Here is a 21694-nt window from a genome sequence, read left to right on the forward strand (position 1 = left end):
GGGAGCCTTAATTTTGTGTTTTTATGCAGAGGCAAGATGATAATAATACAGGATAGACTATACTCCAAGAGGGTCATGTGTACAAGCAGTTTTGGAGTGATGAGTGTGTCTGTGGTAGTCAGTGTTTGGCACCAAACATCATCTTGGTATGATTTTGAATTGCTTCCGCAGTGTGTAATTGTAAGCCTGGAGGAAGGATACAGCACTGTCCCACAAGTGCTGCTTTTTTACTCATTTGTTTTTGTATGTGCTCACCAGATGAGCAACTTTTATGAAAATACCACTTCTGTCCCTCCTGAATTTCCTTTCCCTTTGGCTGCTGATAAAGGTTTTATTTGATGAATAGCAGAATAATCCTGAGCTGGTCAGTCTTAGTTTCTGTGGCATTCTGGCTCTTCAAGGAAGTAGAAGGAAGGGGCGAGGGGAGGTCAAATTTATCATCTTGAGATATCAGACCACCATGGAAAGAAGCAGATGTTATCGTCCTTTGCACAGAATACCCCTGCCAGATTTCAGCAAGACAATGTATTAAATAGCTGATAGCGGCACAACAATGTGGTCAGTCTTAAATACCTTCTACCCGTGTTGGTAGCAGTAGAAGTGGCTGAGCAGTAGAAGTGCTCAGGAGATAGTTGTTGCAAGTTGTTGCAAGTTCACTCCCCCCGCTCACTCCCCCCCGGTGGGATGGGGGAGAGAATCGGAAGGGTAAAAGTGAGAAAACTCATGGGTTGAGATAAAGGCAGTTTAATAGGGAAAGCAAAAGCCACACATGCAAGCAAAGCAAAACAAGGAATTCATTCACTACTTCCCATGGGCAGGCAGGTGTTCAGCCATCTCCAGGAAAGCAGGGCTCCATCACGCGTAACGGTTACTTGGGAAGACAAACGCCATCACTCCAAACGTCCCCCCCTTCCTTCTTCTTCCCCCAGCTTTATATACTATCTAAACGGCGATGCTGCGGTGATACGGTCTCGGGGCTGTGGAAGCAGCCCCAGCGGTCGTACTCCAACACATCACGCTTCCAGCCCTGGGCCACCGTCACCAGGCACAGTAGGTTTCATCTTCTCCCTTAGTAATGCTCTCCTTTCCTTTTCCTAACTTTTCTTAACTTTCAAGAGTTACAATCCACCAACTATTACTGGAGGTCACTGTTGGTTCCTTGCTGAAGATGAAGGTAGAGTTTCATGCAGGCTGGAAAGAGCAGCGTGCTGTTTGCAAGTAGGAAAGTTTGTGGGAGTGATCAGCTTTTATTGCAAGTCAGGGGGAGGCTATTCTTGTTCTTTAATTACTTTGATTCTTTTCTGTCTTGAGAGGAAAGGAAAAAAAAAAAACCTTTATGGAATATTCATCAAGGTAAATCAAATTTGGCCAAGAAAGAGTGTTTGGGGAATCATTTTTTTAGAGCTAAAGGGAGCTATCTGATGAGAATGCTGTGTTGTATTCTTGCTTGAGAGAGAGAGAGAGAGAGATGCATATGCATAGAAACAAATATACTAGCTTGGTCTTTTTGTTTATTACTGTTGGTTTTGGCACTGAAGTGATGTAGTTCTTAAAGTGACACATGAGAATATCTTCAATGCATTCAGAAATCAGAGGAAAAGAATAAAACCATCTCGGTGAACTAAGATGCTGATGATCTAGCACACTGATTTTTACACTTTTTGAAATCATTTCTAGCCAAAAAATGGAGCAATTTAAAATGAAGCAGCTCTTTGCTTGCTGGGCCTCTGCAAATGTGATAGTAATCTCCCCAAATTACCTATTTCAAGTCTAAATGTTTAATGAGTAGCTGCCTACAAGTGGCAAAAATTAATCAAAATGAGAATGCTTTTAAGTCATGCCTTTTAGCGTCTTCTTTTCAATAATAGATAATTATTGACATGTCTAGGAAGCAGATGTAGTCCCAGAACAGGTAGCAGTAATACAGCAGACTCCTTCAGTCTTTCTTTTGACTTGAGTGTGCTGTTCCTCCTCTTGGATGAAGCGAAATCTTGGGTCTATCAATGGTAACAGCAATGCTCCCTGCGATTGAAAACAAGCTGTTTCCAGCATTAAGGTATTTCTGTTTTGAGGCATATTCAGTCTTTGAGGTCTCTGCTGAGAATTGCCAGTGAGGGGAACAATAACCGAGGTTATAATTTTTGTGGTGCAGAACTATTAGCTCTCTGGCAACCGGACTAAACATACCAGACTCATTTCTCATAGGACACCGGAAAAGGTTCAGCACAGGCTGTAACTCAGACAAATGGTTGATATTTCAGAGCACAGACCAGGAAGGATTAATTTGTCCAATAACTCTCTTCATGTGGTCAGGAATTTTGAGTTGCAGCAACCCATTTGGCAAATGACTTTGCTAATGTTGTCTGCAAAATCCAACTTCACTCGCTAAACTTGAGAGTGTGTTTTTTTTGTTGATAAGTGCTGCTATAGGTGTAAATTTCCCCTCTATCCGAAATGAGAACGTAACCCTCATCTCAGATGTGTGTGCTGAAGGAGAGAGGAGCAGAGCTGTTAATGCATTAAATCGTTTAGGGCTGTTGGTTTATCAGGGTTTGGTTCTAGTTCAAAGTGCAGATTCTTGAAACAGCAGAGATGACTGCTGAGCCTTACTGGAATTCGTTTATTTTTTGGTCTTTTGTGTTAAGAGAAAACTGTGGTTTGTATAACTTGGGAACCCATTTTCATGGAATCTCAGGAATTTCTCGCATGTGTGTCCCCAGTGTATAATGTGCACACATTTCTAATGCAAAAGTGCAAGCTCACATATATGAAATGTATTTTTACTGGGTTGAGACCTACATAAATACAGTAAAGGTGTTTTGTGCATGCTGATGTATATATACGTGCATATAAAGGCCCTGAGTCAGAGATGTAGCTAAGCATGCAGTTCAGTCTGTGAACCTCTCATTTAAGTTATATTCTGAATTAATTTTGATATTGTTTTTAATCTCAGAGCCATCAACACATTTCTTTAAAAACAGTACATCAGCCCCTTTGTGGATTTTCTAGCTCCATCAGGTTCAGGAGTAGTAAAGCCTATTTCAGAGAGTGCTTTTTGCAGCATTTCTAAATGTGAGCGCAGCTTCTGCAGTTGTTCTTCATGAAAAGCACTTTTTGACAATCTCAGAAAATGTAAATTTAATCTTGATAAGTGTTTTTCCTGAATGCAACCTTTCCTCTGTAGTGGGAGAGTGCATATTACATCAGCATAAATGCATTCAGATAGCTCTATACACAGGCAAGTGACCTTTCATTGAAAAGTTGTTTTAGGATCATTTTGAAGACCCTATTATCCATCATAAAGTTTTGTGTAGATTAGGGAAAACGTAATAGAGTTTTAGGGTTTGGGGTTTTTTTTCCCCTGTGTAACAAAGCGAATCAGGACTTTCCCTAGAAGTCATTTCCCACACTCTCTTCTGAGCTGATCGCTGTCATTATCTTAGGTCTAGAAAGTGCTATTCATTCATTTTTTCTGCCCTGCGATACAGCCGGAGTTAGCAGGTAATGCAGAGCTTTCTATTGTAAATAAATAGCAGAGGTGAAATGGAAAAACTGGAGTCTATTTTTTACTCATTGTTGCTTCTTTTCAGTTTACAAATGAAATTTTAAGTTTTTCAACAGCATTTTCAAGAATCTTCACATCCTACCTTATCAGAAGAGTCACAGGGAAAAATACAGCGAGATTGTTTAAAAACAAACAGTAATTTTTTGGAAATCTTGTTGATTGTAGGTAGTGTAAGTGGAATGAACTACCTGGCTTGTAAACCCTGAGACAGTGGTGGGGTGTTGTGGCTTGAAAACGATCCCAAATTTATATTTTCTTCTGGCATTCAGCATCCCAACATCATTCTGGTTTCCACAAATATAATTGAAAGGGAAGATTTCTCAGAGCCCCCGTGCTGTTTTAATGAGGGTATCGTGTGTCAATCACGGCTGAGCTGTTACCCTCCAGACAGCCAAAGCACAGCACTAGCTGGGTTTGAAGGTTCCCGTGCAGTCTTGCTTCCTCATCAGCACCGTGAGGACCCCAGGAGAGGGATCTAGGCATCCCAAGCAGCCGAGATGCATCCAAGGCATCTGCCCAGGCCTGGCAGATGTGGTTCAGTACACGATGGACATCTGCACCCTTTTGGAGCGGCAGCTGGAGGCTGGGCAGAAGACCCTGGGGCACGTGAAAAGCTAGCAGACATCTGCATTTGGGTGTATGAGTTGCTCTCCTGCGGTCAGCGCCAGTCAAAGCTAGCCTATTAGAATCTTTTTTGAGCAAATTTGAATGTGCACTGGGTGAGACCTTTGTGGTGCGTGGACGTGGTGCGTGGGTTATGGTACTAGGAAACCTTATGCCAGATTTTATCCTATAGTACGACTTTGCATCTTGCACCTTGATTTTCCCATATACGCCAGTTGAAAGGGCTTTCTCTCAAATGGCTTGTGCTAGCCCGGAGCAGTATTCTTGGACTGGTTTAGGGCCCCTAAATCTCTTACTTACATATTATTATTCCAGTTGTTTTACATTCCTGTTGAGGCCTTGGAAAATATTTTGCTTCTTTGTTTCCAAGTTTTCTTAATGACTGTTTAGCTTGTCCAGGCAGTGCCTGTGCCTCAGCAGAAGGCACCCTTGGCTTCTAATCTTCTGATGCTCAAATATGCTCAATTTCAAAGTTTGTGGAAACCAAGCTTTTTAATCTGATGATTGGATGGGAGCATAAAGCTAAGAACTTGGCAGCAGAGAGAAAAACGAGACGATTCATCTTCTTTAGCTTAACACTTAGGAGGTTTCAGCCTTTGCCGTTGCCTTGAATTCTGCAATGATTCATGCATGTGGATGTGCGGAGGAGTTCCTGGGTAACGCATGTGTGGGCATATAGATGTGCTGTAGTGAATACCGTGGTTGATGGTGATTTGGTTGAATTGCAGGTTTCTATAGACAATAAGAACAAGAGGGTGAGCTATGGCAAATGGGAGCGTGATTAGCATTTCCAGCGTGAAACCCTTCGGTCAGCAGGAAAGAGGAAAAGCAAAGCAGTTTGACACATGAGAACAAGAACATTTCTTATTGCCTAGGCTGCTCCCCGAGACTTTGAAATGCCCCTCTTTGTCGAGGAAGCATGCAAATGTTCTCATTATTTTCTGTAATTTGCATTATTAAAGAAAAGTTATTGCCCAGGCTCAAACTTTCTTAGAGCATTGAGTCAAAGATACTGTTTTGCTTGCTGACACTGCATGCTGAAATGGACCTAATGGCATACTGTTCAGGAGTATTTTATTTTTAAGGACCCTTAATTGCTTTAACAAGCCATGCTGTAAACAGACTGAATCACGGATAAACAGCAGTCCTTTCCAGCTCTGTCATTAGGTAGGGTTAAAGGTGCTGGCTTAAATTCAGAGTTAATCCTTATTCTTAAATCAAGGGAACTAAGTCCTTAAAAGAAAAAAAGCCCCTTTAGTAGTTCCTAATCCCAGTTTTTAGTGCTGGTGCTTCCAGAGCAATCCCGTCTCTGATTCTGGAATCCTATTTCTGGCTCTTTTTTTCTGTCATCCGGGTTTGTCTCTCTCCTTGTTGATCATGGACCCACGTTGCTGCTTTGATGCTTGCCATGCCTTTTTCCTTTTTCTGAAAGTCCGTCCCTGCACAGACCCCACATCTTTCTCTCTTTGATGAGCTGGGGTTGCCCTGATGGAGCAGGGCTCTCCTCTCCTCCGGCGGTGCTGGAAAACATGCTCTGCCTGAAGGAGCTGGAGCAAGCTGGATGCTCTCCATGGAGAAGTGATGCTCTTGGTCGCAGCAGGAGCCCTGTGGCTGCTGAAGGCAAGGGGTGGGAGGCAATGGGGGTCTGTGAGACTGATTCCCAAAACTGGCAGCAGTCCCTCAGATTTTAAAAACAAATCACTGTGAAATGACTGGAGAGTTTTCCGTTGTGGTTTTCTTATCCAGGCTAAGGACAGTCAAAGCGATGTGGGTTCAGGGTGAAAATGAAGTGGTGGCAGTGGCCACCCTGCAGCGCTGCACTGGCTGGCGGCTGGGGAGCCCTGCTGTGGGAAGCGCGGCAGAGCGGCCCTGCTGCTCCTTTTTATTCCTGATAAGGAAGAGGAGGAACGAGTTGTTGATGTTTGAGAAAGGCAAAGGGCAGGGGAAAAAGCAATAAAGCGCTTGTCTGGGACGCAGGCTGGAGCAGCGGGGAGGGAAGCCGTGGGAGATGGAGGGCTGGCACCAATTCCAGCCTTCCCTCCTGCACTGAGCTGCGTTGAAGAGCACGTTTGGCTGCAGAAGTACAGATGCTGATCCACCCTGGAGGTCAATTTGCTTATTCATTTCTCATTGCTGGCATTCCATTTACACCAGGGAGCAGTTCAGCTCTCTGAAAGACTTTGCTGGTGTGACAGGTTGCTCTGGTACCCATGTGGCCATGTCACATCAGCTTATCTTGCCCCAGGGTTTTGTCTCTAAGGATTTGAGTGCTGGTGAGGATAGCACTGGTGGTCCAGCCGTGGTTCAGCTCTCCTGTGTGTGTACACACACATAGTAGGAGGTCTGCGTGTGAGCTTTGACTCCAGCCATAGGATGGCTACGGGACGGGTTGGAGTGCTGTGATAACAAAAAGGCAATTTCTCTAATCTCTGCTCTGCTTCGAAAACGCCTTGTTTGCTCTTAGCCCCTCAAATATTCTTCTGTAAACAGCACTGAAGAGTGGATCCTCCTAATCTGCCCCAGTCATCGATACACCAGGGCCATTTTCACACAGCGATGATCCGCTTGCTGAAATCGGTATGAGGTTGCTCCCCAGTAGCCCTTGTGTGGGATGGGATAGCTGCTGGTGCTCTGGTCCCAAAGTCAGGTGAAGGTGGCCTCCAGGGGGTAAAAAGGCATGTCCCCAAGTTGCGGCAGGGCCGGGCTGCACAAGCTAGGGGTGCAGCTGAGCTCAGCTCGCTGAGCTCTTCAGCCCAAGAGGGTGCTTCTTGCTGTGGCTTCATAGGCTTGCGCAGCAAAGGGCGGGGGGGATGGTGGGGGCTCTCTGGAGCAAGGGCATTGCTTGGACATTTGTCACCCTGCAGGACAGACCAGGATGGCATCACATTTTACACCGAGTAATCCGGTAGTCCAGATGAGCATTTAAATACGTTGAATCAAGGGAGGTGATTGTGATCAGGCCACTTTGTCTTCTTGACTTGGAGTATTTTCTCCTCAAGGGCATTTAAAACAACGGAGTCAAGCCTTCAGATTTGTAGCTGCCACCTTATTATCCTATTAGTCAATTATGGCTGCTGAGGAGCAGGAGTAAGTGACAGTATGGCAGATTACAGCAATTTATTTGCAGTTCTCATAGTCTGGTACTGCATATCATCGGGCTGTTTAAATTTAATGATAGGGTTTTTGCATGTGTTTTAGTGCAGTTAAAGTTGTAATCAAAATGTTTAGGAAAACCCCCACTGACCTGCATAAATACTCCCATCTTCAGCACTGCTTTCAAGCCCTGTTGTAATCTTTATTAGCAGAGCTGACTCACTAATTAGGGGAAGCAACCTGCCTTGGAAATAATAGATTTTTTTTTTTTTTACCACTTTACAAAGCTTTGAGGAATAGAAGTTGCTGGTGACTCTGTGTCTTGGCTCTGCTTCTGAGCTGTTCTCTCACCGCCCACCCGATTGAAATTAAAACCTAGAAACAGGTACATGTTAGCTTATTTTCTGCAAGCCTGGCACACTATATTCCACACAGGGGAAAATAGTCACCCACTGGGCTTTAAGCATCAGGCAGTGGTGTTGTTGAGGAGGTCTCTGTGGTCAAACAGCAGTCTCCAGCATGGTCCCAGCTCCCATTGCATTTAGTCTTCAGACATTGCTGTTGGAGAAGAATGGAGAAACTACGAAGATGTTGTCTCATCGTGTTTCATGGGTTTGTAGCTGATGAGATGACAACCGTGAGGTCTGAAAGCAGGATGGGGGATCGTCAGCAGCACCCATGGCCATTCAGTGGAGGTTTTATAGGGCTTACAGGCTGGCTGCCAGTGACTGCCTGCTCCGTCAGGACACTCAGCCTGTGGTGGGATTTGGACCAACGTGCCTTGCTGCTGTTGGCCTGATGTGCAGCCATTTGGTGAAGCATCCAAAAGCTCAGCAGCTCTCCTGGCCAGGGTACATAAACACCTGGCTTCTGAAAAAATTAAGAGATTTTTCTCAAGGATTTGGGGTCTAACTGGGATATTCAGTCGCTTCATCCTGCACTAAAATAAAGGTCAAACCCACGAGCATGTTCAGCCAGTGTGCTCAGAGCCCGGGTGGGGGAGATGGATGAGGTTGCAGCTGCCTGGCACTGCGTGCTTTGATGCAAAGCAGCAATCTAAATGAAAGGATAGGGTTATGCAGGATGAAATTTAGGGATAAAGTGTTTCATGACATATGGGGAGCTCTACAAATAACTGCTAAGCGCTGAGTCCATAAACCATGTTGCTTACACAGAGCAGAATGGGTGGCTGGGAGACAAACGGCTCTGGGAAAAATACGTGAAGAACGTGTTTCTGCTATAATGCCCTGAAACGGAGTGGAGGATGATGAGAAGGCCTGGACTGAGGTTGTAGCCACAAGTGGACAGACCTTTTTCTTCTTCCGCCCTTGAGAGGGGCTGGCAGGGCAGAATCTTCTTCACATTTGTTTTTCTCCTCCGCAGCTGAGGTTTTTGTTTGAGTTGGGGCAGGATTTTTTACCTGCCTTTCCGTTCATCACCTGCATTTATTTAGTTAACTATGTGTGAGATGCCTGGATCCCACTGCAGCCCTTCAGCAGCAGTGCTTCGAGTTTTCTGCCCTGTTTTACCAAACCGCCATCAACTGCCCCCAAAAGGTGAACCTCACCACTCCCCTCCCACCTGCCTCTCCGCCCCATGCTGGAGCTTTCCCAACGGGAAACCGACCAGGACCCCATGACTCCTGTTCACAGGAGCCTCATGCACGTCAGTCAGCAATCCCGGGGCCATCGGCACAGGGACCGCGAAGGGACAGCCTTCCCTGGGGACTTCTGTGGGGCTGCGATAATCCTGCCTTTGCTTTGGAGGGACGAATATTCTCTGAGCGGAGGAGTGGCGTTAGATTGGGATTTAGAAATTGCTAATTAGTGAGTAATGGTATGTAAAGCTGAGCTGGGCTTCCAGAAATATACCAGTCGTGTGTACGAGTTAGGGAACAGACGATGGGTGTTACTTTCTGCAAGGGCAGGGACAATTAAATGGATTTTCTTTGAGCTGTTAACCAAGAGGCATAATACCATTTATTATATCCATATTGGGAATATGTCACATAAAAACATAATTGATGAAAGTATTATCTTGCTTAATTGGGAAATCGAAAAAGCCACTTTCCCTTTATTTACAGATTATTAGCAGCAGTATCTCCTGTTTGGTCCATGATGGTTTGCACATAAGTCACAGGCTTTGTGCATTATATTCAGCATATAATTCTCTTAAAGGACTCTGGCTCCTCAGTTTCAGAAATTACAATTTCTAGGGACATGCAGTTGAAGCCTCACAGTATTTCACAAAGGCGCGGTACAAGCAACATCTAGGATAACTGAAAGATTAGGAGGAAAAGTAGCAAAAATATTTTTTTTATTTTGTTAAGTAGGTGAATTCCCTAAATCTTGTGTTGGACCTCTTCATGGGAAGGCGTTTCACCTTCACTCTGTGTGACAGTGCCTTGTAGTCAGGATAATTATTTTTCCAGTAGTGTTTGGCAGTAAGTTGTTCTCTCATGATTTTGAGGATGTTCTTCCAGTAACAAGAAACTTATTTTTAATGGGAAAATATGGTTATGAAATTATGAAAAATATGGGAAGAGTCTGAGGCAGAGATAAGATTCAAATGGAAGAAAACAGGAAATGAAAGGAGAATTGGCCCCATTTGGATTTTAAGCTCTTGCTTTTCTTTTAAACTTCAATTTGTTTTTAAATCAAAAGCCTTTTAAAACAGAAATCCAGACTTTTTCCACCACTTAGAATATTAAAACCAAATATAATGACAAATTGATTTTGCATCAAAAAATGTTAAATCAAATGTTTTCACTAAAAAAGTTGATTTCAAGGAGTGGGCAGTGCCTGCTGAAAATAATCAGTGAAGGGGTTTTTTCATAATCAGCTTTAACAAAGATGTTCTTCTCAATTTAAAGCAATTTTCCTTTTGACTGCAGAACACGTTTTTAGTGAATATAAGGCAGATTTCCTTCTCATCAGCCCAGGGACGTTCATCTCCATAACTGCATCTGGAGCATGGCAGGAGAAGGTGGGTGGCCGTGCCAGGAACGGGCAGCAGGGATGGGACAAGGCTCCCGGAGTGCTCCGGCATCCTTCTGCCGGGCACACCGACGTGGTGGAAACGCACCTGCTGCCCTGAGGCGTTCACCCAAAGTGAACCTGTGCCCATGGTTGGTTTTGGGTGCTTATTTCGTATCTGAGAGGTGTTGCCATGGGGGGAAAAAAAAGTTGAAAAACAGTTGGTTTTATTCTGTCAGTGTGAAAACAGATTTTAAAGAAACTTCCAAGCAGAAGCTCACTGTCTGAAACATATGGACATTTTTCAGGCAGAGTAATTTATTAACCTCTATTCGAATAAGCAGAAGCCTACTGAGATGCTGGATGTGACGCCCATCCACAAGAAGGGCCGGAAGGAGGATGCGGGGAACTACAGGCCTGTCAGCCTGACCTCGGTGCCGGGGAAGATTATGGAGCGGTTCATCTTGAGGGCGCTCACAAGGCATGAGTGGGACAACCAGGGGATCCGGCCTAGCCAGCACGGGTTCATGAGAGGCAGGTCCTGCTTGACCAACCTGATCTCCTTCTATGACCAGGTGACCCGCCTAGTGGGTGAGGGAAAGGCTGTGGATGTGGTCTACCTCGACTTCAGCAAGGCCTTTGACACTGTCTCCCACAGCATTCTCCTAGAGAAGCTGGCGGCTCACGGCTTAGACAGGTGGACTCTGCGCTGGGTCAAAAACTGGCTGGACGGCCGGGCCCAGAGAGTTGTGGTGAATGGAGTTACATCCAGTTGGCGGCCGGTCACAAGCGGTGTTCCCCAGGGCTCAGTACTGGGGCCAGTCTTGTTTAATATCTTTATTGATGATCTGGATGAGGGGATCGAGTGCACCCTCAGTAAGTTTGCAGACGACACCAAGTTGGGTGGGAGTGTTGATCTGCTCGAGGGTAGGAAGGCTCTGCAGAGGGACCTGGACAGGCTGGGTCGATGGGCCGAGGCCAATTGTATGAGGTTCGACAAGGCCAAGTGCCGGGTCCTGCACTTCGGCCACAACAACCCCATGCAGCGCTACAGGCTTGGGGAAGAGTGGCTGGAAAGCTGCCCAGCAGAGAAGGACCTGGGGGTGTTGGTCGACAGCCGGCTGAACATGAGCCGGCAGTGTGCCCAGGCGGACAAGAAGGCCAATGGCATCCTGGCCTGTATCAGAAATAGTGTGGCCAGTAGGAGTAGGGAAGTGATCGTGCCCCTGTACTCGGCACTGGTGAGGCCGCACCTCGAATACTGTGTTCAGTTTTGGGCCCCTCACTACAAGAAGGATGTTGAGGTGCTGGAGCGTGTCCAGAGAAGGGCAACGAGGCTGGTGAGGGGTCTGGAGAACAAGTCTTCTGAGGAGCGGCTGAGGGAACTGGGGTTGTTCAGCCTGGAGAAAAGGAGGCTGAGGGGAGACCTCATCGCTCTCTACAACTACCTGAAAGGAGGTTGTAGCGAGGTGGGTGTTGGTCTTTTCTCCGAAGTAACAAGCGATAGGACGAGAGGAAATGGCCTCAAGTTGCGCCAGGGGAGGTTTAGATTGGATGTAAGGAAAAATTTCTTTACTGAAAGAGTGGTGAAACATTGGAACAGGCTGCCCAGGGAAGTGGTGGAGTCCCCATCCCTGGAGGTATTTAAAAGACGTGTAGATGAGGCGCTTAGGGACATGGTTTAGTGGGCCTGGTGGTGTTGGGTTGACGGTTGGACTCAATGATCTTAGAGGTCTTTTCCAACCTCAATGATTCTATGATTCTATGATTCTATGCTGTTTTCAAGCTTGATACAAAACGAGAAAGAAGCGTATTTCTGAAAGAAAAATGACTCCTTTGGAGTCTCTGCTCCCCGTTGCACGTTTTTGCCCTCCCAAGCTGAGGGGTTCAGGTGCCGCCATTGCAGAAGTGATGGGAAGGAAAGCAGTTTAGGCAGTGAGCCAAAACCTGCCCATATGAAACCTGGGGAATGTTTCTGGGCTGCAGCCCATCACCTAAAGCTGGTCAAAAGCTCTTGGTTGGCTTGGGGCTATGGTTGACTTGTAGCTACGGTTGACTTGTGTCTCCGGTTGATGTGTAGTCCCTAAAGGGACATGTCATTACACCTCCCTCGTGTTCGGTCTCCACTCCCTGCACTGCAGGAACCAAATCCTGCTCTGTCGCCCCGATGCTTTGGATGAACACTTGTGGTTCAGCTGTTTTACAGGGGGACGTTGCCATGCAGCACGGGTCGTTGGCTAACAGGGTGCCAAACCAGGTAGATATTCATCCAGCCCCTAACAGGGCTTAGCCGAGGAGCACGCTTCCATTCACACAACCGTCCTTCCCCCTTGCTTTCTGTTTTCCAGCGACCTGCTTGAAATACAGGTTTATTTTCTGGCAGTGTTTGAAAATCCATAGCATTATGAGTGGTAATGGGCAATGGCTTAAAGCACAGAAAGTTCAAAAGCGGAGTTCATCAGCATGGTAGAATAAAGTCCAGGTCTCTCAACACACAGCAAACCCTGCCAAATAACCTTTCAAAAATTGGCCTGTTTAAAAATCTAGCTTGGGCCAGGATTTGCTTTGGTCCATCAGACATTCGTTACTTCTGCTCTTGAGTTGCACGAGGTCCTATTCTTTATAGGCAAAACTGCTCGAATCATCGGGAGCCACTTCAAATGATTGGTGACATGACAGAGCCTCTTATTTGCTCCTAGGATAAGCACAAGCATTGCACGGATGCAATGACATGCCTCGTGTCTGCTGCTGGTTATTGCTTGGAGCCTGGAGCCAGACACTTAGCTGTGCACTTGTGAGGCGGCTCCCTGGGATCGCAGTGGGGCTGGTCTTGCAGAGAGAGCTGCTGGCGTGCAGCAGTGACTGCATGCTCCTATATTAATGTGGAAGCTCTGGAGCCTAAATAATTAGCAGCACTCAGTCTGAAATTGGACAAGATGCAATGTCCTAACCAGATAATGTCAGAAATTTATTATTTGTATCTCTTTATTGTAAGGGGTGATGTTAAATTCTTATTTAAAGGGTTTCGGGCTTTGTGTTTCCTTTCTGAGAAGGGAGGGCAGTGTGGAAGCTCTGGCTGGGTTAGTGCCATGTCCTTCTCCAGTGCTGCCCTGGGCCAAAGGGCTGCAGGAGACGCATGGACCGCCTCTCACCCAGGTGGACACTTGTCCAGAAGATCTCCCTGGACCAGCTCGAGGTGATGATTTTGTTTGCTGTCTGTCCCATCTACCCCGCTACTGATGTGAAATGGCCATGGCTGGGGACACATGAGACTCCTGCTCGTGTGGGACTGCCCCATACCACTGCTCATGGCTGTCAGGCACCATCAGACGAGCTAATTTGGGGGTGCCTGCCTGAAATGGGACGTTTGATCCACCTTCTATGGCACCTTTGGTGTCCAATTTACTTATCTCCCGAAGTCCAAATAAATAAAAAGTTTCCCCGTTACTTGCAGCGGACCATGTCAGCGTGAAATAAATTGCTGCTTCGGTTCATTTCTCAGCACCGTGTTCACTCACACCCTCTCTCCCACACCTCTTTGTGTGTTAAAGTACCTGAATTCTGGGTTCGAAGCAGATGTGGTGCTGAGGTGAGCGAGGCAGCAGCGCGAGAGGCGGCTTGGGGCCGTACTGCGAATGCTCACGATGGCTTCGTTCTCCCTGGGGATCTAGAAGGATCCAACCCCTTTCCAGTGCTCTCAGTGTACACGTCCCAGAGCTGAGCAAACACTCCAGGCCAGATATGCAGGAGCGCATAGGCATCATTTGCGTATTTATTTTAATGGGAATTAAGCCAACTTATAGCTTTCGACCTCGCTCGTGCTCTCCCTAAATCTTTAATGTAATTGGAAACACTGGCTTTGGTAAGTACTGCAAGTGGTTCTCAGGATTAGGCCTTTAAATCCCATTGTGTTAAGCAAATAGGCGAATATCAAATGATATTCTGGTGTTCCCCGGCTGGGTGCATGGAAGCAAGTCCTTCATGCCTGGATTCACATGGCGTTGGGAGGCGTCGTGTCTCAGTAGTTATCACAGGAGCTCGTCACCCCTCGACCTGGACGAAGGGATGCTGTGTGGTTCAACGCTGCTGCCTGCTGCTCAGCGTCTTGCCAAGGAGGGAGAGGTCCAAGATGCCCTTTCCATCGCTAAAATTTTCCTTCCTGGTATTCTTAATTCTTTTTAATTGGTGCCGAGCAAAAAGGCAAGTAGTTGTTGTTCAAGCAGCCTTTTTTGGGCAATTTTTTTCTCTCCGACAGCATGAAATGTCACATATGTCTCCAAAGAGCCATCCAGTCTCAAGCAAAGTGCAGTCAGCCAGGCACTGAAGAGCATGTCTTCGAGGGGGTGATTTTCTGCCCATTGGTGTGTGGGAACATGCAGGATGTGAATCTGAAGGGTTAAAGACATGTTTTTGGGCAGGTTGGAAGGAATTAGGATGAGATTTTCCCTCTGTGTGAAAGAAGAAACACGCATCGGATGATGCAGAAGCTGCTTTTGGTGCAGACAGATAATTTCCTCCCAGAGATGCGTGCAGTGGATGTGCAAGGCTGGACTAAGGGCGATTCACAAAACATGCTGGTAAGAAACCAAAACTTCAGAATTTTGGGCATCAGCCTGAGAACTGAATCCAGGGCGCCGTGGCTCTGCTGGAACGTGACCTTGTAGCCTATTCAAAAGCGATTTAGAAAAAAAATAAAATCAAGCATCCGCTACCAAGGGACTGATGCAGAAAACCCTTCCGCTAGCTTCACAAAGCAGTGGAGTGGCTCCCACCTTGTTTTCAATCTCAAAGGCAAAAAAAGCCTTCCTCATCCCTTTCTCCACTCAAGCCTCCTCACTCTCTGCAGCCTTGTCCTTCTCCTTACCCCCTGCTCTCCCCTCCTTGCAGTGCCGGAGGGACGCGAGCGTCCTCTCCCGTGTGCGGGGACATCCCCAATCCTGCTCTGGACTTTGGCTTGATAGTATGATGCTTGTCTCAGTGAAGCTGGATCAAAAGGAGTAGTGCTGGGACTTATGCTGTGTGAATGAAACTGATAAGCAGTACTTTGGATAGTTTATTAATTATCCCAAAATACGTGAAATTATTCTGCAAGTAATCATAAGGCGCAAGTGAGCTGTGGCTAATGAGGGTGCACCCTGGCTGCTGGAGCGACCGAGCCAAGCATGCCCCTTGCCGCCCCTGCACTGGCTCCAGCTGTACATTTGTATTTCCAGGGACGACAGTCTTCACTCATTCCCCTCTTCTGTCACCATTACCCTGGTTCCAAGTATCTTTACTGTAAAAACTTCCCACTAAGAAATTAAAACATGAAGACTTTTTCTGATCTCTTTAATATAAAATACCTAAAAATGGCAACAGTTTTCCACTTGAAGAGCAAAATCCTGCAAAAATGTTTTAATGCAGATTTGGGACCTACTTCTTTTTTCTCACACACAGCCATGGTTTTGCCACAGTGTGAACAGCAAAGTCTGTAACAGTCGGGCTTCATCCACTTAGAACCTGGCGTTTTCCTTCCCCTCCTTAGGACTTTAGTGAGAGAGCAGAGAATCGGACTAGTCAATGTCATCCCAAAAGTCCCAGAGTTGATCCCCGCATTAATTCGACACCCTTCATTTCACCAGGAAATGTCAGCTGGTTCAGCTGGATGGACCCAGGTTAGTACAGTGAGTCAAAATATCTATACTGGGCAAAGGTAAAGTGTCCTTAACTGAAAAAATGGCAAGAAAAATTATATAGTTAAAGTACAGTGTTTCAAAGCACTCATTAGATCAGCACTGGGGAGTGTCCAGTGTGTGAGCAGATCATTTTAGAGTTGGCTAAAGCACACAGAAATGTACAGATAGTGTTGTCAAAGGCTCTTAAAAGCTTGTTGTTAGTGGCAGGGACTTATCCAGGCTATTCTGCCTAAACCACAGTGTCACTTCCATCTTCTTTCCTAGCGAACAGTGCAGTGCATCCACCATACCAGGAGGGGACAGGGCTCCTCAGCCACGAACGGACCCAAGACCAGTTTGAGTCGAAGAGAGTAGGTTGGATCAGAGAGTGTTTGTGGGTGTGTGTATATGTATGTCGATTCTCCCTGCTTACTACTCTAGTTGGTATGAGAGATCTTGTCCCTCCTAACACCTGCATGCTGTTAGCTCACTGATAGGGCAAACAGGGCAGACAACAGGGTGTCCTTAAAAGCCCACGTGGCGAAGCATGCGAAAGCCATTCCAGTAGATTTGCAGAAGCACTTCTGTATGTCTGCAGTTTTGCATATGTGTTGTAGAAATATCCAAAGTATCAGGCTGTGTGCTCGCTGGGAAAAATGTGTGGTAACTATCATGTTTCTTTTATTCTGTGACTCCTGAGAAGCAGAGACCTTAGCTGGCAGGGGCTGATGATTAACACATTGTGGTGGTGCAGATTAACAGACTGTGCTAGCTCTTCGGTGTTAAATGCATTGGTGGCCTCAGACCTTTATTTCCTATTTTTCCATGGACAGATGTCCAAATTGTTCTTGATGGCCCTGATGGAGGGGCTGGGGTCAGGGCTGGAGCATCAGCTCCCTGCAGCGAAGGCGTTAGCAGTCCTTCGCTTCCACCATGTGCATTCATTCATCCGCTTGGGTTTGGAGGCTGTTGCAAACAGGACTGTGTTGCTGGGAGCCTGCGAATGCCGCAGCCTTGTGCAGCCCTGCGCTGGGATAGCGGGTTGGGTTCATCTGGATGCTTTATCATGGTTATTTGTTTTTAATCTGGCGATACCTCTAAGTATGCTAAAGAAGAAGCTGTGCCTGCTTCCAAAAGGCCATCTTGAGACCCACACAAGACAGGCCCAGGAGAAAAGGAGGGTATGGAAGCGAGGGCTTGGGAAGTGTCTCTGCCCTCTCAGCCTAGTGAAGCCCTCATCTAGAGAGACTTAAGCAGTTTTCTGCAAGGAAATGCGTCCTCTCCTCAGGTGGGAAGTCCCATGCTGATGGGCACATCTTCCCCTCTGCTCGACATGGCGACGTTTTGCTGCTGCTCTGCTGAAGCTGATGTAAAAGCCACGACACATGTAGGGGGTTCCTCAATACTGGAGGTGTCTGGAGCACCAGGGCACCCCTCCTGCTTTCCCTATGAATAAGTAAAGACCTGGACTCTTTTGACCCCCCCGCAGTATGTCTGAATTCAGTAAATAAACCATAGGCAGCCCCAGACAATTCAATTATAGACTGTCACTTGACTTTAAATCACGGCTGCGTGATTATAGACAATGCCCTTTGGTGGTGTGACAATTTCAGACTTTTCCCCACCTTATTTTCATCTCTCAACAGCTAAAATGAAAATATTGAGCAAGACTTAAATAAGCTAAAGCTTGTCGGGAAGATCTGAGAGCATATACTGCCATTTCAGAGGCAAGCCAAAAGCAGTATGCGTATGAAATGTATTGTCAGCGGTAGAGCCTGCTTGAGCGAGGTAAAAAGTGTCATCTGCTTTATATGAAGAATGTAGAAGAAATTGTGCTCTGCTCCTGCAGCCCTCTGTATCTGGAGAGTAATTTACTGTGGTTGACATTAAGGCAGATGATTCTGAGTATATTTTAATAGCTTAAGCTGTCGCTAAAACGGGACTTGGTTTTGATCAACCTTTTTCATGTTTCACAACCTTTGCATCTTTGGTCAGTGGTGGATGCATCTGTAGTTTATTAATAACTAAACAGAGAATTGTTGTCTGATTGCACAGTTTTGAAGTGGTACATTATAGCCAAGTATGTAAATATGTACAGCTTATAGGACGAGAAAGCTTCAAAGTGGGGGAAAGGAGGCAATCTCCTGTTGTTATTCAAGGGTTCAAAGGTCTTCAACCACAGGCTGAGGATCTAAGAAGGGTCAGGAGCAGCACAAGCAGGAAAGATTCTTGGATATTTAAGCAAATCAATTAAATCAATTAATCCATTTAATTAATTTGATCAGTTTTCCATAAGGCAACAAGATTGCACCCATGTACATTGACAACCACATTGACGCACAAGGCAACCAACATGAACCCAATGCTCCCCCCAACTCATCGAGCCGCTGGTGTGCGACAGTCTGCGTTTCATTGTTCGTTCAGCAGGAGCTCGAATGGGTGGGGTTTCAAGTCAAAGGCTAGAAATAATTGAGAGCATTTATAAGGAGATTTTTGGGGTTTATTTGTGAAGTCGCAAGAGCTTCATTTTCAGTCCTTAGTGGTTGTAGGTAGCTCTGTCGGTGACCGCTGCTGCAAGCAAATAAATAGCTGCACTGCTTAATTTTTCAGTTTGGATATGAGCAAAAATAAATGAATTTGAAAGCTTTTTGGAGGAATAATTGGCCACATCAAGCCACGCTGATGTAATGGGCCATGATAGGAAACTCAAACAGTTCACCTCACTGCCAAAGCCACCCCCTGTGCTCCTGGCCCTGTACCTGGGTGTTTGCTTTCTGCACGCTTCACCTACAGCTGTAAAGGAAACAATTATGAAAAGGAGTTAAAACTAGTTTCAGACTCTGTCTCTGCTCCTCAGCCCCCCCCAACTTGTTTTCCATCCGTTCTCCTCCATATCCCTCCTCCTGCAGGCATGGGAGAGAGTCCCTCTGCTTCTCCTGAAGCTGTTCTATTGCAGGGGCTGTTCCCTTGCCAGCTGGCATCAGTGGGCAGTCTCTTCCAGCCTCTGGCTGTGGTCAGTACTGATGCGTGAGGAAGATGTTACAGTCCCTAAGGGATGATTATAAAATAACTCCCCCAAGGTTTGGCTTCTCCCTCACCTCCGGTCCAAGGTACACCACAGACATGCGGAGTTTAAGCATCCCTCGCTCATTTTATGTGGAATATAACGGTAGCCGTGATGTTAGTCATGTTATCTATTGCTTGTCCTTTCTCTGATATCCCAGAAGTTCCTGGCCTCAATTATATTTAGAGACAATTAGTTCCACGTCTTAATTATAAAAGATGGCTTAAAAAAAATCAAAATCTTGTAGCGCTTTAAATCCATCTTCTTTTTATTGGCTGTTCTTATTGTACAGCTAAAAACAAATGGGAGTGCCAAGTCTCCCTGCTTTGTATTGCTCGTTGTTTTGCATTCCCCATTGGACTGCCTCCGGTCTCCTCCCTGAACTTAAAACACTTGCTCTCTTTTTGGGAAACTGTTTCTGCTCCCTCTCATTAGCCGTCTTTGGACCCAGACCAGATTCTGTTGTGGGAGCATTCGGGGCTGCCTGAGCAGTGCCATTCATATCCTACCACTGAGCTCTAATGGTCTTTCCCTCCTCCTTCATCTCATTGCTTTCATATTTTTCTTGCCCTTCTGACAGTTGCTATACATCTAGCTATACATCTAGTCACCTGCAGAGCCGGTCGCTTTGCAGGTCATCCCCTCTTCCAGGTCAGTGCATGCTCAAAGTAAACACTTTAGAAATTAAATATAAGGAGGTGGGGGCACGTAGGGCACTTCTGCCTCCTTGTGTACTTGCCTTAAATATTGCTGCTAAAAATAAGTGGAGAAAAATGTGAAAAGTGTAATTTTAAAATTGATAGTGTGCCCCGAGAGGTAGGGGTTTCACTCTCCCCCAGCTTTACTGGTCTTCCAACCTAATTCACCCACCCCCAGAATAGCTGGCTGGTCCCACTCCTTTTCTTTAATTAAGAAGAGCGCTGCCGGCCAGCACTGTCAATTCCCGCTGAGACCATCCCACTCGGCTGTCAAACCCCACGGGAGGTGCCGTGCTCCCCGCAGCCCCCAGCCCCTTTTCCCAGGGGCTCGGCACTGCCACTGATGGATTCCTGCCGCTCCGGCACCCGCAGCCGCGAACAGCGCTTGATTTATGGAGCCTGCTGTGAGCACGTAGCCCTGGTGGCATGAAAACAGGCTGGGGTGCATCTTGACAGCCCAGGGTTTGCAGTGCCGAGAGATCTGGCTGCCGTTCCTAGCTCAGCCACTGATCCATCATGTGATGTGGGGGAAGTCCCTTATTTTTTAATGCATTACAGATATAGTTAAAGCGGTTTCAGTATAGGAGCAGTCCCTTATGCATACCTACGCCTAGAAGAACTGTAACTTGGTCTTCACTGACCATGGTACAACTGGAGTGTAATGAACTGTAATAAAAATACTAAGTTTCGTGTCAAGTGGAAGAAAACAGCTATTTGGTATCAATGTCTTCAAGAAGTAATTCTGTTCCCAGTGTATACAGACAAAGTATTTTTGTTTGTGCTAACGCTGTATAATAAAATACTTGGAGAGTTAGTAACTAGGGAAGGGTTTTTTTTGTGGTTTTTGTTGTTGTTGGGTGGTTTTTACTGAGCACAGCAGCGCATCTCCTGTGCTTTCGAGAAGGTCGAGTGGAGCTGTGACTGATGCCGTGCAACGGTGAATGATACAATCTCTCCAGTAGCTGGCAGAATTGAAACCAGCTGTCGTATTTTGTACCCACACAGCTATTGAGTTGAGGGGGGGAGGAAAGCAAGCAGTTCAATGCAGCAATCAAGAACAAGGCATCAGCTTTTTCCTTTAGACTCTCTTTGCACAAGTGCCGTCAATTAGAACTTGAGATTTCCCAGCCAAGGGTGCTACCTGCAGAGGGAGGCGGGAGGAGCGGGGCTGGCCAGGGACATGGATGTAATTCTCAGTAACAAATGAGCTGTGGCATCACTTGGGCTAAGAGGAGTTTTACCAGCGCTGATGGTGGATTATTTGTATATTTAAATTCTGTTGCAAGTTAAACGGACATGGAAACCTCTCAGGATATTCATGTTTCCACACTAGGTGTAGTAGTTTGGTGTTGCAAATGTATTAACCACAGGTTTACACCAAACATGCAAAAACAAATTAGAAATAGGGAAATACAAACACATTTTCTCATTAGGGGATATAAGTATGTGCTGACTGTAGTACAAATATAATTTTTATTCCATTTGTGTAATCTTTGGTATTTTAATGAAGTCCTGTTCCTGTGTACAGCGTATGGTTCACTGTCAGATAATTTAACACTAAGAAAATCTGCCTTGAATAAATTAGAATATATTTGCAAATTAATTTGTTAATTAGATTTTAGACATCTCTTGAGGACAGGAGAGAAACAGATGTGTGCAAAAGCCACACAGATAGTTTGGGGATGAGTGTTTCTTGTAGGGTTTTATCACTCAGTTTTGTGAAAAACAGCCTTTCATGGGTGCCAAAGATTAAAAAACCCTTGGCTTTAAATGCAGAACTTTAAACTCCAGTTTCCGTAGTGCTGCTGATTTTTTTTCTGGGGCACGAGCAGAGCCATTTGGACCTGTTAGCCGAACGACTGCACTCAGAATAGGCGAGGTACCTCTTGAGCTGCTTTTTTTTCTGACAACTAAAAGTATCAGTGAAGCCATCTAGAAATCCTCTGAGCTAAACACTGGCAGATCAGCAGAGATGCCAGCTGGCATCGTGATGAAGTCAGGCAACTCGTAAGAAGAAGCAG

General features: G+C 45.9%; 1 protein-coding gene across 1 annotated transcript in view; it reads left to right on the forward strand.

Annotated features, from left to right (window-relative positions):
• The window catches only part of EXT1 (exostosin glycosyltransferase 1), a 186195-nt gene that overhangs the window by 120488 nt on the left and 44013 nt on the right, over positions 1-21694 (forward strand). The window lies entirely within an intron of this gene.

This window comes from Aptenodytes patagonicus, chromosome 2 (genome assembly GCF_965638725.1).
Source record: "Aptenodytes patagonicus chromosome 2, bAptPat1.pri.cur, whole genome shotgun sequence".
In the NCBI taxonomy this organism is placed as follows: Eukaryota; Metazoa; Chordata; class Aves; order Sphenisciformes; family Spheniscidae; genus Aptenodytes; species Aptenodytes patagonicus.